Genomic DNA, 22,224 nt, shown 5'->3' with positions numbered 1-22,224 from the left:
GATCAAACTTGTTTTTCCTGTGGTAATCACAGTAAAATATGTGCAAGTCATTAAAGGAGAGAAAATATTGATGCAAACCCTACAACTCCGAAGAATTTATGTCATCTTCAACCCTTTATACAGTTTTACAGATGAAAAACTTCCAGACACCAGGGTTAAAATGAAAGTGGACTTACTCTACACTCAAGCAGTCGAAGAGGTCCCGTTTTGGTAATGACACAAGTACAATAACCCTTGGTTAAATTTTATCTGGGTTCACAGCTTTTTAACTTTTGGATAAAAATCAAAGTATGATACCTGCATTCAGGAAAGAATATAAATAATGTATTTATAAATGCCAACAATTTTGTCGTCTCATTTCATACCTGTCACCTCATATTAGGAAATACATCATTCTGTGGGTATTCAAACACACCAACCTTCCTTTCGTCTTAAAACTGCTTCAATTTCCATTATTAAAGTCTGTTCAGAGGCAAATTGTTGTTTCTGAAAATTGCAGTTCATGAAAAACATCTTCAAGCTGAGCAAAATTATTTCCATAGCATCTGGTTCCTTCATGTAGGCATTTATTTTTATTTATTAGAAGAGACTTTTTGGCAGCCGAATATACATTCAGCAATAGGTTGGCAGGTATGCCAGATATTTGACATGCCTCTTCTTACAGTCTTGGGTCAACATTTATTCAAGAGGGCCAACCCCAAGGAGGTTGGAGGTTCTTGTATGGAGGTTCTTCTCAGGTTCAAAGAGGGAATAGAAACAGATAGAGCTTTGCCTTATGGTGAATACAAATATATTTAAAATGTATTTCCCCTTGGAGATTTAAGTTTTACTGTGTGTAACAAAGAGAATGGGAGTTTTAGTGCCTTTCTTAACCAAGTTCTCTTATTAAATTGTTTAAATTACATATGAGAAAAATAAAGTTAAGGAAAAGCAATATAAATAACTGAATTGTACAGCATGTCTAATAAACACCTCTACATCAGAAGGGCTCATAAAAAGAATATTTTGAATCTTTTGCTAATAATATCAATACAAAAACACTTAAAATTAATACATGCAGTGCTGCCGTTTTTCCCCTCCAGGAAGCTAAAAGTGCTTCACTAACATTCTTAGCCAACTTTTAATACATGCTGTGGGTTATGGAAAGCACAGAACTTATTTTTTTCCTGATTTTTGTGTGAGGAGAACAGATTAAAAAGAGGTTAAGTAAGTCTCTCCTGACTGCGAAATCCCACATCTCATTTTATCCCAGCCCAGAGATCTGGCTTTAGACTCCTTACATCACCTTCTCCCACCCAGAGTCAAGTGGCTTCCTTCGTAAGTCCAGCATTCATGCCTGCCTTCCAGTTGTGAAGTTATTTGACTCCCCTCCCCAAATCTGCCCTCAGGCAAAAGGCTGTCAGATTTTGGAGGTTTTATGCAATGTTCTTCCCACCACAAAGTCCTGTGTAACAATCAGAGATCCTCAAGGTATTAAATGAGATAGTACAAAACTAGCTGGAAAAAAAAGAAAAAAAAGTATGATTCAGACCTGACTACTTAAAATTGTTAACAACTTTAGTTTAAAAATAGAATTGGGTTGTATTAGCAATTCATGAATCAGGTAGCATCTCATCTAAAATTAGAGAGCGCTCCATTCGGCATGGCAGAACGAGTTTGTTATAACATAACTTGAGTGGTAACAAGAAAACAAAATAAAACAAACAAACCAAAAAAGCAGATTGGTTAATATCAAGTTACTTTCCTTGTAAAGATTAAAGCACAGAGGACTTTCATATTATGCTGGCTCAGGTTGACCGGATCTTTCCCAATGGGTGGCTTTGAATCTCCTGTTTTTAGGAAAAACTGGTCTGTTTGAAGACTTTTCTTCTTCCTTATAGTTTCAGTTTTATTATATAGTACTTAGTATGAGGGTTATATTAGTCCGTTCTCATGCTACTGATAAAATCATACAAGAGACTGTGTAATTTATAAAGAAATTTAGCATTTCTCTGATTACTAGTGAGGCTGACATCTTTTCATATACATTTTCTTCTGTTTAATGGACTTACAGTTCCACATGGCTGGGGAGGCCTCACAATCACAGTGGGAGGCAAAAGGCACATCTTACATGGTGGCAGACAAGAGAGAATGAGAACCAAGTGAAAAGGGAAATCCGTTATCAAACCATCAGGTCTCATGAGACTTATTCACTACCACAGGAACAGTATGGTGGAAATTGCCCCCATGATTCAGTTATCTCCCACCGGGTCCATCCCACAACACATGGGAATTATGGGAGCTACAATTTAAGATGAGATTTGGGTGGGGACATAGCCAAACCCTATCAAGGGGTTTGGTCTGTTGGGTTCTAGTGCAGGAGTTCAGTTCAAAACAGTGGCTCCCCACACATTTTATTTAACAAAGCCTCCAGACAGTCTTGTAAGATAGGCATTATTATTTCTGTGCATGAAGTTGTCTATGTCTACATTGATTCATCAAGCATTTGTGGATAACCTGTGTCCATTACTGGATACAAATATAAGAGATTTTATGTTAAGACAATGTTGTAAATTGTGAGCTTAAGTACTATCCCATTACACCAGAGGAAAAAGCATATAATAATAAATTTTAAAAGAGATTTCCATGCTTTAAAACAAGAAAACTGGCTGGGCATGGTGGCTCATGCCTGTAATCCCAGCACGTTGGGAGACCGAGGTGGACAGATCACCTGAGGTCAGTAGTTCAAGACCAGCCTGGCCAACATGGTGAAACCTCTTCTCTACTAAAAATACAAAAATTAGCCAGGTGTGGTGGCACATGCCTGTAATCCCAGCTACTCAGGAGGCTGAGGCAAGAGAATCAGTTGAACCCAGGAGGTGGAGGTTGTAGTGAATCAAGATCACACCATTGCACTCCAGCCTGGGTGACAGAGTGAGACTCCATCTCAAAAAACAAATGAACAAACAAATAAAGACAATTATCTCCTTGGATCATAGGTGAAGTAGAAATGCAAAAGAGAAAGCAAGCCTGAGAGTGTGTCCTGCTGGTCTCCTGGCTCCCTGTTCAGAAATAGGCAAAGTCAGCTAGGAGTTGAGTTTATGCAGGATAACTGGACTGAAAGTGTTTCCCAAGTGGGATGTGGACCTGAGCCAGGCTCACTTCTTGAAACTAGTGCCAGGGTTGCAATTCCCACTGGTGAAATGATGTGTAAAAAGGGTATTGCCAAGTGGCTTCTACATTAGAGTTGATATGTAGCAATAGAGCTATGAAAGCTGGAGGGCATAGTCCCAGCCTCAGGACAGAGAATTGAACCATGCCGGCTTCTAGTTCTGCAAAAGGATGAGTGAAAGCAAATTCAAAAGTTTGAAGGGGAGGAGGTGGAAAAAGAGGAGGGAAAAGAAAAAAGATAGGAAGCAGAAGAAGGAAATAAGAAAGAGAGAAACAGAGAAACCTTTCTAACAAGGTAAATCTGCACCCCCAAATCCAAAGTACACTTAAAGGGAAAAAATAATAAGGAAGTCCAAAAAGTCCGTAAACAGAGGATGAGGTACCACGGAATAAATAAAATAGAAGAATTTGAGTAAAGATTATATAATAAGTATGTTTATTGTTTTTAGAGAAACAATAAATACTTCCATTAAGTAGGAAAGATCGGGAAATATTTTTAAAACAAAGTAGAAATAAAACAAAAATAAGTAGACATGAAAAATATTTATAGCAAATATCATACTTTATGGTAAAACATTAAGGACATTTTAAAAATATGGAATAGGAAATATATTTCACTATAATAACTTCTCTTCAACATTATATTAAAGATTACAGCCACCAAAATAAGATTTGGAGAAAAAGTATTAGAATCAAAAACTTATCTTTTGAATCAAAACACAGCATTTAAAAGTGAAGAGACAAACTATGTATTGAGAGAACATATTTGCAATAAACCCATGAAGGTCTAAAATTGAGAATATTTTAAAACAAACTCTTACAAATCAATAAAAACTCTTATAAATCAATTAAAAATTTCCAGTAGAAACATGGGCAGAAGTCGTTGAACAGGCATTTCACAAAAGAATCAATCTGTGAAGAATATGCATATGAAAAGATGTCAACCTCATTAGTAATCAGAGAAATGCTAAATATATGAATTCTCACCCACCATATTAACAAAAGTTTAAAAATGTTCTTAGAATACCAAGTGTGGGTGAGGATATCAATAACTGGAATTCTTACACACTACTGCTATGAATATTGAAATTCAAAGACATCTAAATCTAAATCTATATCTAAATCTTTATCTCCATCTATGTCTATACCTATTTATCTTAGAAAAACTCACATATCCACCAGCATACTTTTACAATATTTATAGCAGCATTGTTCATTGTTTGCGGTAGCTTATTAACCCAAATGTACATTAATGGGAAAATGGATAAATTGTGATTTTTATTTTTATTTTTTTATTTTTTGAGATAGGATCTCGCTCTGTCACTCAGGCTGGAGTGCAGTGACGCCAACTCCTGTGCTCAGGTGATCCTCCCACCTCGGTCTCTGGAGTAGCTGGGACTACAGGTGAGCGCCACCACATCTGGCTAATTTTGTTTTATTTATTTTTTGTAGCGATGAGGTCTCACTGTGTTGCCCAAGCTAGTCTTGAACTCCTGGGCTCAAGGATCCTTCTGCTTTGGCCTCCTAAAGTGTTAGCGTTACAGTGAGTCACTGGGCCTGGACCCAAACTGTGATTTATTTAAATAATGAAATATTGTACAGTAGTAAGACTAAATGAACTAATGATGCTCTTGTTGATGTGGATAATTGTCACAAATAATTATGTTAAGTGAAAAAACAAAATACAGAATACATAGGGCATACCAGCATACCATTTACATACATTTAAAAATGTAGAAAATCAAACTATTTTAGGGATATATACTGTTATGAATAACAAGGCACTTATATACATAGAATGCAGAATACCAGTTACTACTTATGGGTAAGTGGGTAAAAACCGGGGAAAGCTATAGCAGAAGTTGTAAAGGTTTATGTGTAATTTCTTGAGCAGATTATTTGACACATGAGTATCAAAATTATACTTAATCAATGGTAAAATATTTTTGTATGTATGATATTATAATAATAAATTAATAAAAGAAAGCAGATAGGGGACATAGAAGATAGACTGGGAGGCTCCAAAATATGTCTCATAAAAATTTCAGAAAAAGGAAGTAGAGAGTGGAGAAAAATAAGTCTGTGTTCTGGAACTCACAATGTGTAATGTGAATGGAGCCAGAGGGCGAATAACAGCTCTGAGCTATGTATGCCTTACAACCAATACTTGAGGAGAGGATGAGAAATTTTCTGTAACAGAAAGATTATAGGGGCCCTCAGATTTGAAGTGTACTTTGAATGATGACAAGGATGAATAAAAATACACATGTAGGAACAAGTCTAAGGGTGAAGAGAGTATTTTTGAAACTATCAGTGAAAGAAGATTCCGTATGAGGAACAACAAACAAACCAAAATAGGACTATTCAGTAGCTAACTTATTTGCCAGAAGTCTAATGGAAGAGTAACTGAAAGTTCTGAAGGAAAATCACTGTCTAGCCTGATTTATACACCCAAATAAACAATCATTTAAGAATAACAGCAAAAAAATGAGATATTCAGATATAAAAATACTGTGAGTTTGTCACCCTCAGACTCATCAATAAGACATTCCAAAAATAGAATAGTGAAACAAGAGGGAAGGACTGAAATACTGGTGGGCACAGAAGCTGATAAAATGTGGGGAAATTTGTTAAGTTTTTGATAAACTCACTTTGTTTTGTTTGTTTGCTTGTTTGTTTTTTTAAGACTAAAATGAAAACTCTAGTTAACTCTAATAAGGAAGATGAGTGGGGACAAGTTGAGAGAAGACCTTCAATGTGTAATTAAAAGGTTAAACATTCTAAGAGTCTCAAGTTGTTTGGGAATGAAATAGAAATACTAAATCAGACATTATTATTATTGTATTTTATTATTATTATTATTTTCCGAGACAGAGTCTCACTCTGTCACCCAGGCTGGAGTGCAGTGGTGCTATCTCGGCTCACTGCAACCTCCGTCTCCTGGGTTCAAGCAATTCTCCTGCCTTAACCTCCCAAGTAGCTGGGATTACAGGTGCCTGCCACCACGCATCGCTAATTTTTGTAGTTTTAGTGGAGACGGAGTTTTACCATGTTGGCCACGCTGGTTTGAACTCCTGACCTCAGGTGATCCACAAGCCTCGGCCTCCCAAAATGCTACGATTACAGGTGTGAGCCACCGTGCCCAGCCTTAAATAAGACATTCTTTCAAGTATTTATAAATATATGTTACAAATTTAAACAGTAAAGAACAAAAGTCTAACCTACAGCTTCCAAGCCATCAGGGAAATTTCAAAAAGGGATATAGCAAAATATATTACTTCTTACATAAGGCAGGCTAGGAAAACAACAACAACAACAATAAAAATATATGGCAAATGAAAATTACAAAAACTAGAAGATAGTAGGAATAAATTCAATTATATCAGGAATCATGACAAATATAAATAGATATATTTCTAAGTGCCTTCTCAAATGAGAAATTTAACACATCTAAAACTGAATTCCTGACCTTCACCCCCCAGTGCTACCCAAGATCTGTATCTAAGGTATTCCTTAGTTTACTTATGGCAACTCTGTCCTTCCAGTTGCTCAGGTCAAACCTTGAAATCTTTGATTGCACGTGTCTCACATTCCACGTCAAATCCATCAGCAAATCCTGTGGACTCTATCTTGAAAATATTTCCAGCACCTGATTATTTCTCACCGTCTTCACTGCTATAGTCCTGGGCCAAGCCATCATGGCTTCTTCTGTAGATGATTTCAATAGTCTCCTAAGGGGTCTCCTGCTTCCACATGGCCATTGCTTCTCACATACTGCCACTCATGCTCTATCCCCCACCCCACGCCACAGGCCTTCTCCAGACATCAGGCATAAGAATCCTTTTAAAAATTCAGCTGGCTGCAGTGGCTCACGTCTGTAATCTTAATGCTTTGGGAGGAGGCTGGGGCAGGAGGATCACTTGACGCCAGGAGTTTGAGACCAGCCTGGGCAACATAGTGAGACCCTGCTCCACACACACACACACAAAATAATAATTAAAAAATTAAAAATTAACCAGGTGTGGTGGTACACATCTGTAGTCTTAGGTACTTAGAAGGCTGAGGCACAAGGATTGCTTGAGCCCAGGAGGTCCAGGCTGCAATGGGCTATGATAACACTGCTCCAGACTGGGTGACAGAATGAGACCATGTCTCTTAAAAAACAAAAACAAAATGTAATTTGCATCATTTTCCTTTTGTGCTTAAAGTTCTTCAATGGTTACCATCTCACTTGAAATAAAAGCCAAAGTCTTAAAATGGCCCAAAAGGTCCTGCACGATCTGACTCCAGTTGTTTCCTTGGCTGTATCTCCTACTGCTCTTCTTCTTCCTCACTGTATTAGTTGTCTCTGGCTGCTGTAACAAGTTACCACAAATTTAGTGGTTTAAACAATACGAAGCTTATCATCTTATAATTTTAGAGGTGAGAAGTCTCACTGAGCTAAATGCAATGTGTTGGTGGACTGCCTTCCTACTGAATTCTTTAGGGAAGAATCCATTCTTTGTCTTTTCCAGCTTCTAGGAACTTTCCACAGTTCTTGTCTCATGTTGTTCTTCCAGCAATCACATGGATCTGACCTCTGCTTTTGTCTTCACAATCTCGGTCCTTTCCCTTATAAGGACTCTTGTGATTACATTTGGTCTGCCAGCTAATCCAGGATAATCTTCCCATCTCAAGGTGCTTAATTTAATCATATCTGCAAAGTCCCTTCTGCCATGTAAGGTCACACATTTACAAATTCATGGGATTAGGATGCAGACATCTTTGGGGAGCCATTGCTCTCCCTATCACATGCACCACACTGTACTGACACTGCCTCCTGGCTGTTCTTCCAGCATCCCGGTCATGCTCCTGCCTCAACTCCTTTGAGTCTTTGTTCAAATGTTGCCCATTCAGCAAGGCCTTCTCTGACCACTGTATTTAAAATTTTACCTTCACAATACTCTCAACCCTCAATTCCCTGTTTTTTCTCCCTGTAGCATTTACCACCTTCTAACGTATTGCAAAATTAAACACACTTATATTACATTTATTTTCTATCTCTCCCCAGTGCATCTCATAAAGACTAGTCTATTTTATTCATTGCTGTATCTTTGGTGCCTAGAGCAGTGCCTTGTCCCTGCTTCGTGCTGAATAAATATTTATTGAGTAAATGATTGGATACATGATTAGATTTACCTACTGATACACCACACACATGCTCACGCGCGTGCACGCGCGCACACACACACCCTCAGATGAGGAAGAATAAAATGGCTGAGAAGAATATGGGCTCAGATGCCCTAGTCCTATGGTTGAAATCCAGCTCTATCATTTGCTGTGTGACCTTGGCCGCATTAATTAACTTCTCTTTGCCTCAGGGTCATCTACAAATTGGGGGTAATAACAATATCCACCTCATAGTTTTATATGAAGATTAAGTAATGAAGGTAAAATGCTTAAGCAGTATTTGGCTATTTATTATTGCTATTATTAAAAGGAAAAGCCTTTCTGATTGAATTAAACAGAGAAAATGGAGAAAATGTAATCCTTGCCCTTCATGAACTTGTCCAGAGCAGTGGTCCTCTAGAGTTGGGTGCAGGTGCCCTCGGGTTGAGCAAGATCATCAAGATGAGAAATTTCATTCATTTTTGTTTTTTATCTTTATAAAGAAAATTATCAGGATATCACAATAGTTGCTGTGTGGGCATCTGTGGGCTCTCTGTCCCTTAGGGAGGGTGAAGCATGATTTGAGGGGAGCAGCAGTTCTACTACCCACAAGGGGGCAGGAAGGTTTCCCTCTTTTCACATTCCCTGCCCTTTACTATGTTTGCTGTGTCCTATGGGTGTCTGTTAAATGGATTTGTAAATAACTAGCTCTGATAACATGGAGAAATGGCTTAAAAAGGCCCCTTCCAAGAAATAATGGACAGAAGGTAACACTTGTAACACAAACACAAGCAAACGGTATAGAAGGGTAGACAATTTTTGTCAGCCACATTTTGAGGTAAGGACAATGTTATTCTAATCAGATCTGCAGATAAGTCCTATAAAAATATATATCAAGATGACTACTTGAAATATTGATTATCACCACCCTCTTAGCAAGCTTTCCCCTAAGTATAAATAGTATTCTACACTATTAGCAGTAATGAAAGTCTGAAGTCATTGTAATTATCAAGACATTAAGAATATCATTTTTACAAATCTTATTATATTAAAAGTTTTGTATTGTTCTATATGATTTGTAATATACATCATATATCATAAATATAATACTGTAAATGATCTATAAATAACTACACATTTATTGGTTCCATATACCCCAACATGTTCACTGATAAGATGCTGGTATCATGTAAATATGGAGCCCGTACAAGACAGCAGACGCTTACAGCACATTCTGAAGAGACACTTAACAGAGGTGACCACAGGGGCATATGAGAGCTTATCTGTGAGGAGGATAAACCACCTACAGGAAGGACATTGGAGCTGAGGACTGAAGGGCAGGTAGTTCTTAGCCAAGCACTGTGCAGGTAGGGGTATTCCAGACAGAAGGAGCAAAGTCAACAAAGTTATGGCTGACTTGGAGACCTGCGGGTCTTGCAGAAGGAGGGAATTATTATTGAGAGGTGACTGACATCCAAGTCCACATATGAACAGCTGAACAGAAGTGTTAATTCAGGCCTTCTGATGTCAAAATTCTAGTCTTTCCCTGGGAAAGCAATAAGCTGCACAGTTTAAACAAACAAACAAACAAAAAACTCACAGGCTTTGGAATCAGAGAGTCTGAGATTTGAGTCTAAACAATGCCACTTGCTCTGTGACCTAGATTAAATTGCTTTTCTCTTTCTGTTTTTTTTTTTTTTTTTTTTCTTGAGAAAGAATCTTTCTCTGCCATCTAGGCTGGAGTGCAGTGGAGTAATCTTGGCTCAATGCAGCCTCCACCTCCCAGGTTCAAGAAATTCTTGTGCTTCAGCTTCATGAGTAGCTGAGACTACAGGTGTGTACCACCAAGCTCAGCTAATTTTTGTATTTTTAGTTGAAATGGAATTTCACCATGTTGGCCAGGCTGGTCTCGAACTCCTGGCTTCAAATGATTAGCCCGCCCTGGCCTCCCAGAGTGATGGAATTACAGGCATAACCACTGTGACTTGCCAAAGTTGTTTCTTTTTACAATCATTGATTCCTCAACTGCAAATTCCAAAACTACGATCAGATCACTTTGACGGTCTCCCAAGATGGTATACTTAGCATGATTACTTAGTCAGTGTTTGACTTATGGAAAGTACTCAATTATAATTTAGTAGGTGGGAAGGATTTTTAGTAGGTGGGAAGGATTTTTACCAAAGATTAGCACAAGGAGCACTGGTTCAGAGTGCCCTTGGGCAACATGTGTATCTCCCTGAGAGCTAGGACATATTTTGCTTGCACATTCTACACTGAAATCTCTTATGGGAACAAAAGAAAGGCCTCAATACTACAAAGTAGCAGATTAAGAAAATGAAAGGCTGGGAAATGACATTTATGATCATCTTGAAATGGGATGAAATATTGAAGGAGGTAAGATAGAGCTCTGAGAAACTTCTTTGAAAAGTGTCTTTTCAAAGGAGCTTTCTGGGCAGGGGAAGCAGAATGATCCCTCTCTTTGGAAGGGAAAATCTGGCATAAGCTGTTGCCTTGGTGTACACTGTTCCAAGGACAGGGCTTGTCTAGGACTACAGAGCGGGACAAGGCAAAGGTCTCCACTGGTTTATGCCACTCGGACGTCCTTAACAGTGCTCTGCAGAAGGCAGGGAAGTCCAGTAAGCAGAGTTATAGACAAGGCAATGTCGAGAAGAATTCGTATCACTAAGGGAAGAAAGGGGAATAAAGATAGGAGAAACAGGGTTATTATTGTGTGTGTATATTTAGATGTTTTTTATTTTTGTTTTTTTTGAAGTAATGATTGGAAGAGAATTCAGTCATTTTATGTTGAGGGCATATGACCAGCCTGTGTCACTTGACCACTCCTATCTCTAGTGGGAAGGGCAGACAGAAGAAAAACATCAACAACACCAATAGGTGTCCATTACTCAAACATCAATGGTGGAGGAATCAGAGAGATTTACGATGGAAGTTTTGGAATGCTATATATAACTTTTAATGAGAGCTTCTACTTAAAGAATCTTCCCATTCTTTAATTCCATAATTGTAAAAGATTAGTCATATGTTCTGAAAACATACCATGCAGAAACAATATTATATACTCAGTATTAAGAAGAATGAATAAAACAAAACAAAATAACAAGAAACAAACTACCAGGAGTAACATTCTCCAGGTGACCATGAGACAAGAGCCTAAGAAGCAATCACAGACCATCTATTGGATTTCATAAAAACCTAACTACACAAAGTCCTAGGAGACCTGCTACCTGGACACCTCTAGTGAGATTAATTATCTGTCTCTGATTTCTGTGAGGTGGCCAGAGAATCTTGGAGCAATCTGGATGCAACTACAAGAAAGAAATCAGAGAAATGAATATTGCTGAGGAAGATGCCCTGTCAGTTATGAGACACACAGCAAAAATGTACCATAGGACTACACCAGGCAGGCACCGAGTTGAAATCAAATTTTCATAGCCAACATGCATAATAATATAATATAATAATACCAATACATCTATAGTGTGCATTGTTTGCCTCTTCTAAATACTTTATATATCATTTAATCCTCACAAGCATCCTATGAGACGCGGATGTGGTATTGATCTCATTTTGACACCAATTAGAGGTAACAAAAATAATGAGGGGGTAAAAGGCCACCTATTAAAATGAATAACATATTCCTTGGTGAATTGCAATCCTGTTTTACCTATAAGAATGTCAATTTGACCCTATCTTCATCTAGCCCAGCAATTATCTTTAAATATTACCATCGATTTATTTTATGTAAAGTTTTATGCGAGAAATCAAATCATGGTAAAAGAGATTTTCCAGATTATCGGGGCAGCCTTAGGACCCCATATCATCTATTGATGTTCCTGAAAATGTTGCTTGTCACTTTTGGCTTTGCAAAATGAACAACTTTGCAACTCTGTTGCTATAGAGTGCAAAGTATTTGATTTATAATGTTGCCATGATAGGAAATAAAACACTTTTTATAATTAACACTCTCATTAGAATGTATTTCTTATTTTTCCAAGTTAATGGTAGAGATGCTACTTAGGAGAATTAAGGAAGAATTGTTCAGAGACAGATTATAGATATTTCATAACATTAGATTTGATAAAGGATGTCCGCTGACTACCAAGGAAACGATATATTTAAGTACAGTTTAGCTTTAACTCTAGCATTTCTATAATGTAGAGTGTTCTTTGCCCCATCTATCACCCTTTTAAGAAACTATATTGTCAAGCTACTGGACTGCTTATTCCTCATTGCTACCTGATGCACCAGGTTGCTATTTTACCCCTTGGAGATGAAAAACACAATCAATAAAGTCAAACTATTGAATCAAGGTTAGCTATAAATTGAGAGCTAGACTGCAGATCTTCTGAATTTGTGTAGTTCTTAGTTTATTGAACTGAACTTCTCTTTACAACCCTGTATTTATTAGATTTTAAATTTTTTTAAAATAGTAAAATAAAAGTAAAGAGAATTGCTCATACACACACCACTGTAACTATTTTTCATGGTGCTTCTCACTCCCTAGCCCTTGTTTACATGCATGTATATTTCACATGTGTGTAATATAGGTACACCCAACACAGCTTCGGGATTACCCTCACTTTCTGTTCCACAATAGGAATAGTTCAAGTCCTCATCCTGCTTTGCTGCAGGAAGGGCAGCCCGTTTTTAGGCCCTCCTTCCCGAGACTTTCTATGTATCCCAAAGAAAGCTAAGTGTTTCACAAATTTAATTCTGCTACAGAAGTAACCTAGACTTAGGGATATGCTCATTCAACAACTGGCTCTCTAGAAAGAAATGTGTATGTTTGAATCAGAGTAGGTGTGTGTATAATTAATTTTACTGATATAAAATATGTGTAACACACAATTTATAATAATAATAAAATATACAATATTTTCATTATAAATTCCATATAGCAATTGATTTTCACAGACTGCTTTCATTGATTTTTGCCAAACTTAGTGTTCATGGACAACACATGGTTGCAATTGACAAGTATGGTTCTGACAATAATGCTGGTTGATATTTGGTTTACATTATAGAATACAGTAAAAGTGAAACAATGAAACCATATGTCAGAACCTCACTCATTCATCAAGGATAAGAGCAACTTTTCACTGAATTGAATAATCATTTTTGAAGACTAGAAGGGTATTCCTGTTTTTGTGTTATTTGTAATATAATAGACAGATATGACACATTTAAATATTTAATCTGCATTATTAACATATTCTGCATCACTTTCTTAAATCTAGAAAATCAACAAAACAACAAATAGAGCCTTGTTTGGTAGCAGTTGCTGATTTCAGTGATGTAAATACAACTGCCATGGCTGACTTCGAGCTATTACTATGACATCAAACATGGAGTTGGGAAGAACTGTGCTGTAACATACCCTTATACAATATTTCTGACCAGGTGTGGTGGCTCACGCCTGTAATCCCAGCACTTTGGGAGGCCAAGGTGGGCGAATCACCTGAGGTCAGGAGTTCGAGACCAGCCTGGCCAACATGGCAAAACCCCTTCTCAACTAAAAACACAAAAATTAGATGGGTTTGGTGGCAGGTGCCTGTAATCCCAGCTACTTGGGAGGCTGAGGCAGGAGAATCACTTGAATCCAGGAGCCAGAGGTTGCAGTGAGCTGAGATAGCGCCATTGCACTCCAATCCGAGATAGCGCCATTGCACTCCAATCTGAGATAGCGCCATTGCACTCCAATCTGGAGACAGAGCCAGACTCCATCTGGGGGAAAAAAAAAAAAAAAAAAAAAAAATTACACCATACGGATGTAAGAGACATAACATAGATGATAGCAAAATATAATAAAATAATTAGGAAGTGATGAATCTTGCATACTTGTTACCTTTATTTTTAATAAAATTTATTTAAGTATATATTAAATATTTTAATTTCAAATAATGTTTGCCTTTAACAATCATCTAACAGAATTTCTGAAAATTTAACAATTGTGTCTTAACAGGTGTCATGAGCTGTCTGTAGCACGTGACTTCCTGCCCTTGCTTTTCCTACACAGAGTTCAAGTCCAAGCTTCTTGAAATTCCCTGTCTACTACTGCTACCCACAGTGGGGAACGGGAGAAGAGACACAGGCTATTTTTCAAAAAGGAAACAAGATCTACAGAAGTGCAACTCTACCTACATTGAGACAAACTCACTATTATTCAGAGTAGTTAAATGCCACATATCTTTGCCTTGCAGAGAAGGTTTTTACTTCACCTAGTGTAACCAAAGGGCCACCAAAACATCCCTTCCAGATACAGGGATTGTCTTCATAAAACAGAGCCTGTTTTTTGCCTTACAAGACAGACCCTGCTTATCAGTCAAAATAGATCTCTCCTAAAAAAACAAAATTGTGTCTTAAAAATATATGTCTACTCTATGTTATAATAGGCTCAATCACACTGTATATGTTGTATATATCTACAACATGTACATATTGTAATTGTTATGGTAATCACATTGTAAATGCTATGTATATTTTACATTTCCTATTTTGCTTTTCTCATATATGATAAGCATTTTCCTCTTATGTTTATAATTTCCATTTTACTGACTGTGTATAACATATTTTCTACTTATTATAGTAATTTTTACTCAAGTTCATTTATTCATTTAACAAAATTTATGGAGCACCTACATGCCAGGTGTTTTGCTACAGGCAATTGGTGAATAATGCATAAAACTATAATGGCCCCACTTCATGGAACTCACAGTCCGATAAGGGAGAGAAACATTACACCAAACACACAAATACTTACAAATTGGGATAAAAGCTTGAGGAGGGAAGGTCACCATATGATTGGAGGAATTAGCAGAGGCAGATCATAAAGGATCTTTTAGGCCATTTTAAGATTAGATTTTATTCCAAGAGTAATAGGAAGCCTTTGAAGGTTTTTAATAGAGAGTTAATTAAATGCAGTTTGCATTTTTAAAAGCTCCCTGTGACTGTTACTTAGAGAATGGGTTGGGGTGGGAGCAAGATCAAGAGTGGGGGGATCACTTCTGAAGCTGAGAAGAAGCTAGTCGTTTGCACCAGGGCAGTTTCTGCGATGGAATCGGTAAATGAAGCCTTTGGAGATATCTGTTGATGTTAGAACTTACAGGATGTGGAGCTGACTTGATGGTGGGGGTTAGGCATGTAGGTAGATAGAGATATTTCTTGTTCAAATAAGAAAGTGGAGGAAGAACAGGCTTCAAGGATTGGTGGGTGCTTCGCAATAGAAGGTCAAGGGTTCAGGATATTTTTTGATTTTGTTTTTTTTAATTTAAACATATTTAGTACTTCAAAGTATGGTAAAATGAAGTTTATCTCTCTACTTATTTTCTTTTCTGATGACTAACATACAAAGTAAATTTAAAGTCTCAGAGAGCAAATTAAAGAATACATGATAGGCAACAAGATGTGCAAAAAACAAAAGAACCTTAGAAACTACTATAGGGAAGAGAAGGAAAATCAAAGGAGTTTTTGTCAAATCACAAAGAGTCATTGGAAACATACCACATTATGAAATTCTGCAAGGACAACCTAGTTATTGGCAAAAAAAAGACTGGAAGCTTGTAAGTTTCATGTATGTGATTTTCATCCTACTTATTAAAAATGGCTTTTCCTTAAACCAGAAAAGATGCTAGGGGTTAAATATTTTCATATGTGGGGAGAAATCTGTTTATAAGTGATTTAGCTTATATTGAAGTTATATCTTAGAAGATCTGAGTTATGAGGTCTCTGAATAACTTACAAAGGTATTTTTAGTTTCATTTCTACAAAATGAGTCGTCTGCACTGTGACACCACACGTACGAAGAGACCTGATTTAGTTACTCTGGTTACGGGTGATTTGTCCCTGACCTGCGCAATGTGGGCTCCAGAACGTTGGTTATGATTGCGATTTGGGTCCTACAAATTAAAAGAATTTTATTTAACAACACCTTAAAATGTTCTCCACAGGGGACATAGGAGGACATCCAATACTTCTGTTCAAATATATAGGTATTCAGCAAACTACACATAATGTCATAGAGTATGAACTTGGAAAAATATTTAGCCTCTTGTAGCCTTGGTTTCCTTATGTGAATTGTAGGGACAATAATACTTAAATAATAGAGTTGCTCGAGGATTAAGAGATCCTGTTTACAAAAATGTTTCACACTATCTTTGCAAGAGAATAAACACTTAAGAGCTGGTAACTATTATTATTTTATTCACTAAGGTAAGTTTTGACATTCTGTCGCTTATCTCAAGTCTTCCCTGATAGAGATTTGTTGAAATCCTTATTTCCTGTATCTTACTAGATTTTCATCTTTTTGTCACTTTATTCCATGGTGTCTGCTTATCTTATATGGTATTAAAGATTTTGCCCACAAAAACTGCTGCTGAGCTATCATTTATTGAGTCATCACTAAGGGTTACAGAATCTTTACAAGAGACTATTCCTGCCTTGATTTTGGCTGAGGCCCCAACTCAGCAGGTGCAAGTGCTCTGGTACAATGCAGTGAGGTACCAGGCCACTTAGGCAGGATTTGCAAAAGAGGCTTCAGACTCCAGTTTGAATCAACCTTGAATATACTCTTGAATCAACACTCACATATAAAAGAATCGAGAGGTGGCAATTAGAGAATTGACACGGAAAACGTTGTTGAAGTGTTGAGGCATTTTCATTCATATCACCTCCCACTCTGTCAACATTCCTACCAAGCTGAGTGAGAGGAGCTTCAGTGAAACCTTTGGGAAAGATTGAGCTCTGTTCTGAAGGCCTCGGCCAAACCTACAAAGGTTAGGTTTGGGGAGTATGGCTGGTTAGTCATGTTCGCTGCAGAGGGACGAGAGGTGGCAGTGCAGGAAGCCTGAACCCCTGAAAGTTTGAGCAAAGGATGGGTTGCCAGAGAAGCAGGTGTAGACAAATCAAGACACAGAATCTGCCAGAGCAATTTTAAAATGACTGTCTCCAGTGAAGAAGAGTGTCCATTCCCAAGAGGATGAAACAAGATGAACAGAAATCTAAAAGTGAGGAGGGAGTAACCAGCAATATGGAAACCAGGGTAAATAAACTGAAATTTATTCTTTAAGAGTAGGAACTAAGATGTAATACCCCCAATTTACAACTCAAAAACTAAAATAGCGAATACTTACAAATACTAACATCTACAGACGATTACAAAGGGAGTAATCAGTTTGGGGCAGCTTGGTGTTTGTGGGGTGCCTAGCAAGACAAGATAGGGAGTCATTGTTCTTCTGCAAGATGATTTGTTTTGTTTGGTATGTTTTATCATTATTATGTGCTTATGTGATGTGGTTACAGTATCTTGGTACTTATAACAATAAAAAAGGTACACACGGCCAGGCACGGTGACTCACGCCTGTAATCCTAGCACTTTGGGAGGCTGAGGGGGGAGGATTGCCTGAGATCAGGAGTTTGAGACCAGCCTGGGCAACATGGTATCATCCCATCTCTACCAAAATACAAAAGAAATCAGCTGGGTGTGGTGGCGTTGCAACTGTAGACCCAGCTACTCGGGAGGCTGAGGCAGGAGAATTGCTTGAACCTGGGAGGCGGAGGTTGCTGTGAGCCGAGATCACACCACTGCACTCCAGCCTGGCAACCTGGGTGACAGAGCAAGACTCTATGTCTACCAAAAATAAATAAATAAATAAATAAATAAATAAATAAATAAATAAAAGGGGAAAAAAAGGTACACATGCACAAACATAGTCAGAGACATGATATTTTAAAGTATTCCAAGAAATGAGAAAAGGTAAAATGTACTAATAAAATTTAAAAGGAAAGATCATTTCAAACAAAGAGAGTTAGAGAAAACTTCAGGAATGAAGTGATTTATAAAATAAAGCAGATTCTGACAAGACGTGAAGAACAAGTCATTTTAGTCATGTGTATGCAAGTGCTTATGTGTACATGTGTTACTGGGTGAGATGTGTGAATTATACTAATACAAGCTATCGGCTTGAAAACTATTTTCCTTTGTTCACAGATAACTATAAAAGCCAAATGAAATTAAACCATAATGAGATAATTATAAAAAATCATTTTTTTTTTTTTTTACCTCTAATACCTAGCAGGTTAAGTGGTACATAGTAGGCACTTGGAAAATGCAGGTGAGCTAATTAGTGTAAATGAGTGAATAAATTGCAGATGATTAAGAAGTTGCTTAAAGGGAGTATGCACATTTCCAAAGGTGAAGACATAGCCGCATGTATAAAACATATTAATATATAATATGACAAATGGGTCATAAGGTGGAAAACGCTCCTGCCCAGAGTACCAAAGCTATAGGGCAAGGCCATTATTAGCTTTGTGTTCTACAAACCATCTAGCAGATATGGAAGCTCAGTAAAAGCAGAGGTATATGATGAATTGCTTGTCTCTGGTTTTTGTACTCGCATCATTTCAAATACTAATTGGAGCGAGGTTTAAAGTAAGGTAACAAACAACCAAGCTGAGGAAGTCCAGATTTATTATCCAAAATGCAAAAGCAGAAGAGAACAGAACTGAATTCTAGGTAAAAACAGTCAGAATCTGACTGATTACTCATGACCATGGTGACCTGAGGGTTTCCAGAGCATAATTAAAATAACTCAGGACATCCTGCTCTCTGCATTTCTATCTTTCTAAGTATAGATTCTACAGATTTGAGAAAAGAGTATTTAGTTTTATAACTTCAACCAAGTCTTTGCTAGACTGTATGCACATCTACCTTTTCCATTGTCATATCCCCATGTCTATATAATCTTTGACCCAGAGTTGGTGTTTCATTAATATTGTTTTGGATGAAGAAAACAATTCCTAACACTCTGACTTCATTATGTCACTTCAAAATTAACTTTGATATTCTTTGCTTCAGTGCCTTCAATGATGGTGAATTCTTACTGGCTGGAAAAAGCTTACTCCATTTGCAGAGAGTGGTACATGGTTCATATCCTTCTTAGTATCTGGCCCAGATCCAGAGGAATTATTGCCTCATGTATGGTACCAGTAATAACAAATAATAGGGGCTTGAACCCGGGAGTCAGAGGTTGCAGTGAGCCGAGATTGTGCCACTGCACTGCAGCCTGGGCGACCGAGTGAGACTCCATCAAAATTGAAAAAACAAACAAACAAACAAACAAAAACAAAAACAAAAAACAAAAAAAGAAGAATAGGGCACTACTCCCTCCTTTATTTATTTATTTTATTTTATTTTATTTTATTTATTTATTTTTTTGAGGCGGAGTTTCACTCTTGTTGCCCAGGCTGGAGTGCAACGGCACGATCTCGGCTCACCATAACCTCCGCCTCCCAGGTTCAAGCAATTCTCCTGCCCAGCCTCCCTAGTAGCTGGGATTATAGGCATGTGCCACCACGCCCAGCTACTTTTGTATTTTTAGTAGGGATGGGGTTTCTCCATGTTGGTCAGGCTGGTCTCGAACTCCTGACCTCAAGTGATCCACCCGCCTCGGCCTCCCAAAGTGCTGGGATTACAGGCATGAGCCACCGCGCCCGGCCCTTTATTTTGAATTCTATGTATATATATTAAGATTGAATTGGCTTTTTGGTCAACTATGCCAAAGTGTTTATCTGTATTTAATTTATAATTATTTCTCAAACTTTTTCTACATGTGCGCATACTAAACTATGTGTGTATTTTGTGAACCAAATAAAGTATTATGTAATTATTTCTATTAGATTTGGGGAGAAGGATTTTTTTCATGTAAAAAATCTTGGTAAAATTTGCATACAGTAAAATGTGTTCTTTATAATGTATACTCTGCAAATTTTCACAAATTTATTGTATCATGTAATAAGTATACAGTTATATCTTACTGTAATTTTAAATTGCATTTCTGTAGTCACTATTGATGTTGAGCATTTTTTCAGGTGTTTATTCTTAGTCTTTGTATCTCTTTGACACAGTGTCTGTTCAAATATCTTCTTCATTTTGAGATGGAGTGTTACTTTGCTACCCAGGCTGGAGTGCAGTGGCGCAATCTTGGCTCACTGCAACCTCTGCTTCCTGGGTTCAGGTGATTCTCCTGCCTCAGCCTCCTGAGTAGCTGGGATTACAGGTATGCGTTACCACGCCCAGCTAATTTTTGTATTTTTAGTGGAGATGGGGTTTCACCATGTTGGCCAGGCTGGTCTAGAACTCCTGACCTCGGGTGATCCACACTCCTCAGCCTCCCAAAGTGCTGGGATTACAGGCATGACATCTTCTTCATTTTTAATTTGTTTATTTTATTATTGCATTTGAGAGCTCCTTATATAATCTAGATATAACTGCTTTTTTGGTTATACGATTTGCAAATATTTTCTCCTTTTCTGTGGCTTGCCTTTTCATTCTACCAACATTGTCTTTTGAAGAGGAGACATTCTTAGTTGTGATGAAGACCAATTCATCAAAAATTTTAATGGATTGCATTTGTGGCATCATATCTAAGAAATGATATTGAACTCAAGAATGCAAAAGTTTTTCTCTTATATTTTCTTCCAGAAATTTTACAGTTTCAAGTTTTATATTTAGGTCAATGATCCAGTCTGAATTAATATTGGTGTAGAGTAAGAGAGGTGAACTGAAGGTTATTAATTTTTTTTCCATTGTTATACAATTGTCCCCCAGAGCCATTTGTTGAAAAGACGTTCCTTTCTCCATTTACACTTTCATAAGAGTTTAATTGACAGCATATGTGTGGTCTATTTCTAGACACTCTATTCTTATTCACTTATTTATATGTCTGTGCTTTTTCTAACACCAGACTATTTTGTCTTCTGCAGCTTTACAATAAGTTTGAAAATCAGGTAATACAAAACTTCCAAATTTGTTGTCCTTCTTCAAAACTGATTTCACTATTTTAGTTTCTTTGCCTTTCTAGAATTAGTTTCTTAATTTCTTAAAAAAAAAAAAAATCCTGGGATTTTGACTGGGATTATGGGGAATCCATAGATCAGTTTGAGAACATTGATATCTTAACAATATCATATCTTCCAATCCATGACCTGGTATACATTTCCATTTATTTATGTTGTCTTTAATTTCTTTCATTAGGGTTTTGTGGTTTTTAGTATACAGATCTTCTGCTTATATGATTTTACATAAATGTTTCATTTGTTGGTGCCATCAAAAATGATACTAAAAATTAAATTTCTGATTAACTGCTAGTATATAGAAATATGATTAAATTTTATATAGTGACCTTTTATTCTTAAACTTTTATGCATTTTATGCATAGTTGTAATAGCCTTTTGGTAGATTCTTTGAGATTTTCTACATAGACAATAGTGTCATTTGCAAATAGAGCCAGTTTTTGTCTTCCTTTTTCAATTTGTATGGCTATGCCTATCATTTCTTTTTCTTGCATCTTTATTGTATTTTTCTTTTTTTATTTAGCCCATTGTTCTAGCTTGTCAAGAACTTTGGATCATGAAACTGTCACTTAGCTTTTTAATTGTTTATCAAATTTCACCAATTTCCTCCTTCTATTTTTCATTTAGAAGTACTGAACCAATATACAACTACTATGTATCCACAAAAATTAAAAATAATAACATTGGAAAAAAGTGTAGCAGATAGTTTATACAAAACAAACACACTCATTTCTTGTTATGAGAAATTGAAAACATATACAAATGTGGAAAAACAGTATAATAAACACTTTGTATCAATCACACAACTTCAAAAATTATCAACACATGACCCCTTTTATTTCACCTGTATCTTCACCAACTCCCTCTTTGTGCCCCCATCACTACATCATTTTAAAGCAAATCCAAACAACATTATTTTCAGATAGAGATTTGACATTAAACTTGTCTGCCATGCTATTCAAAGTTAGAAATGGCGACTTATTCATAATTTTATATTCACTGCATAGCTTGGCATCTTATACATAAAATATATAATCAATAAATTATTACTGA

Source organism: Chlorocebus sabaeus, chromosome 1 (genome assembly GCF_047675955.1).
Source record: "Chlorocebus sabaeus isolate Y175 chromosome 1, mChlSab1.0.hap1, whole genome shotgun sequence".
In the NCBI taxonomy this organism is placed as follows: domain Eukaryota; kingdom Metazoa; phylum Chordata; class Mammalia; order Primates; family Cercopithecidae; genus Chlorocebus; species Chlorocebus sabaeus.
This window is presented reverse-complemented; position numbering follows the sequence as displayed.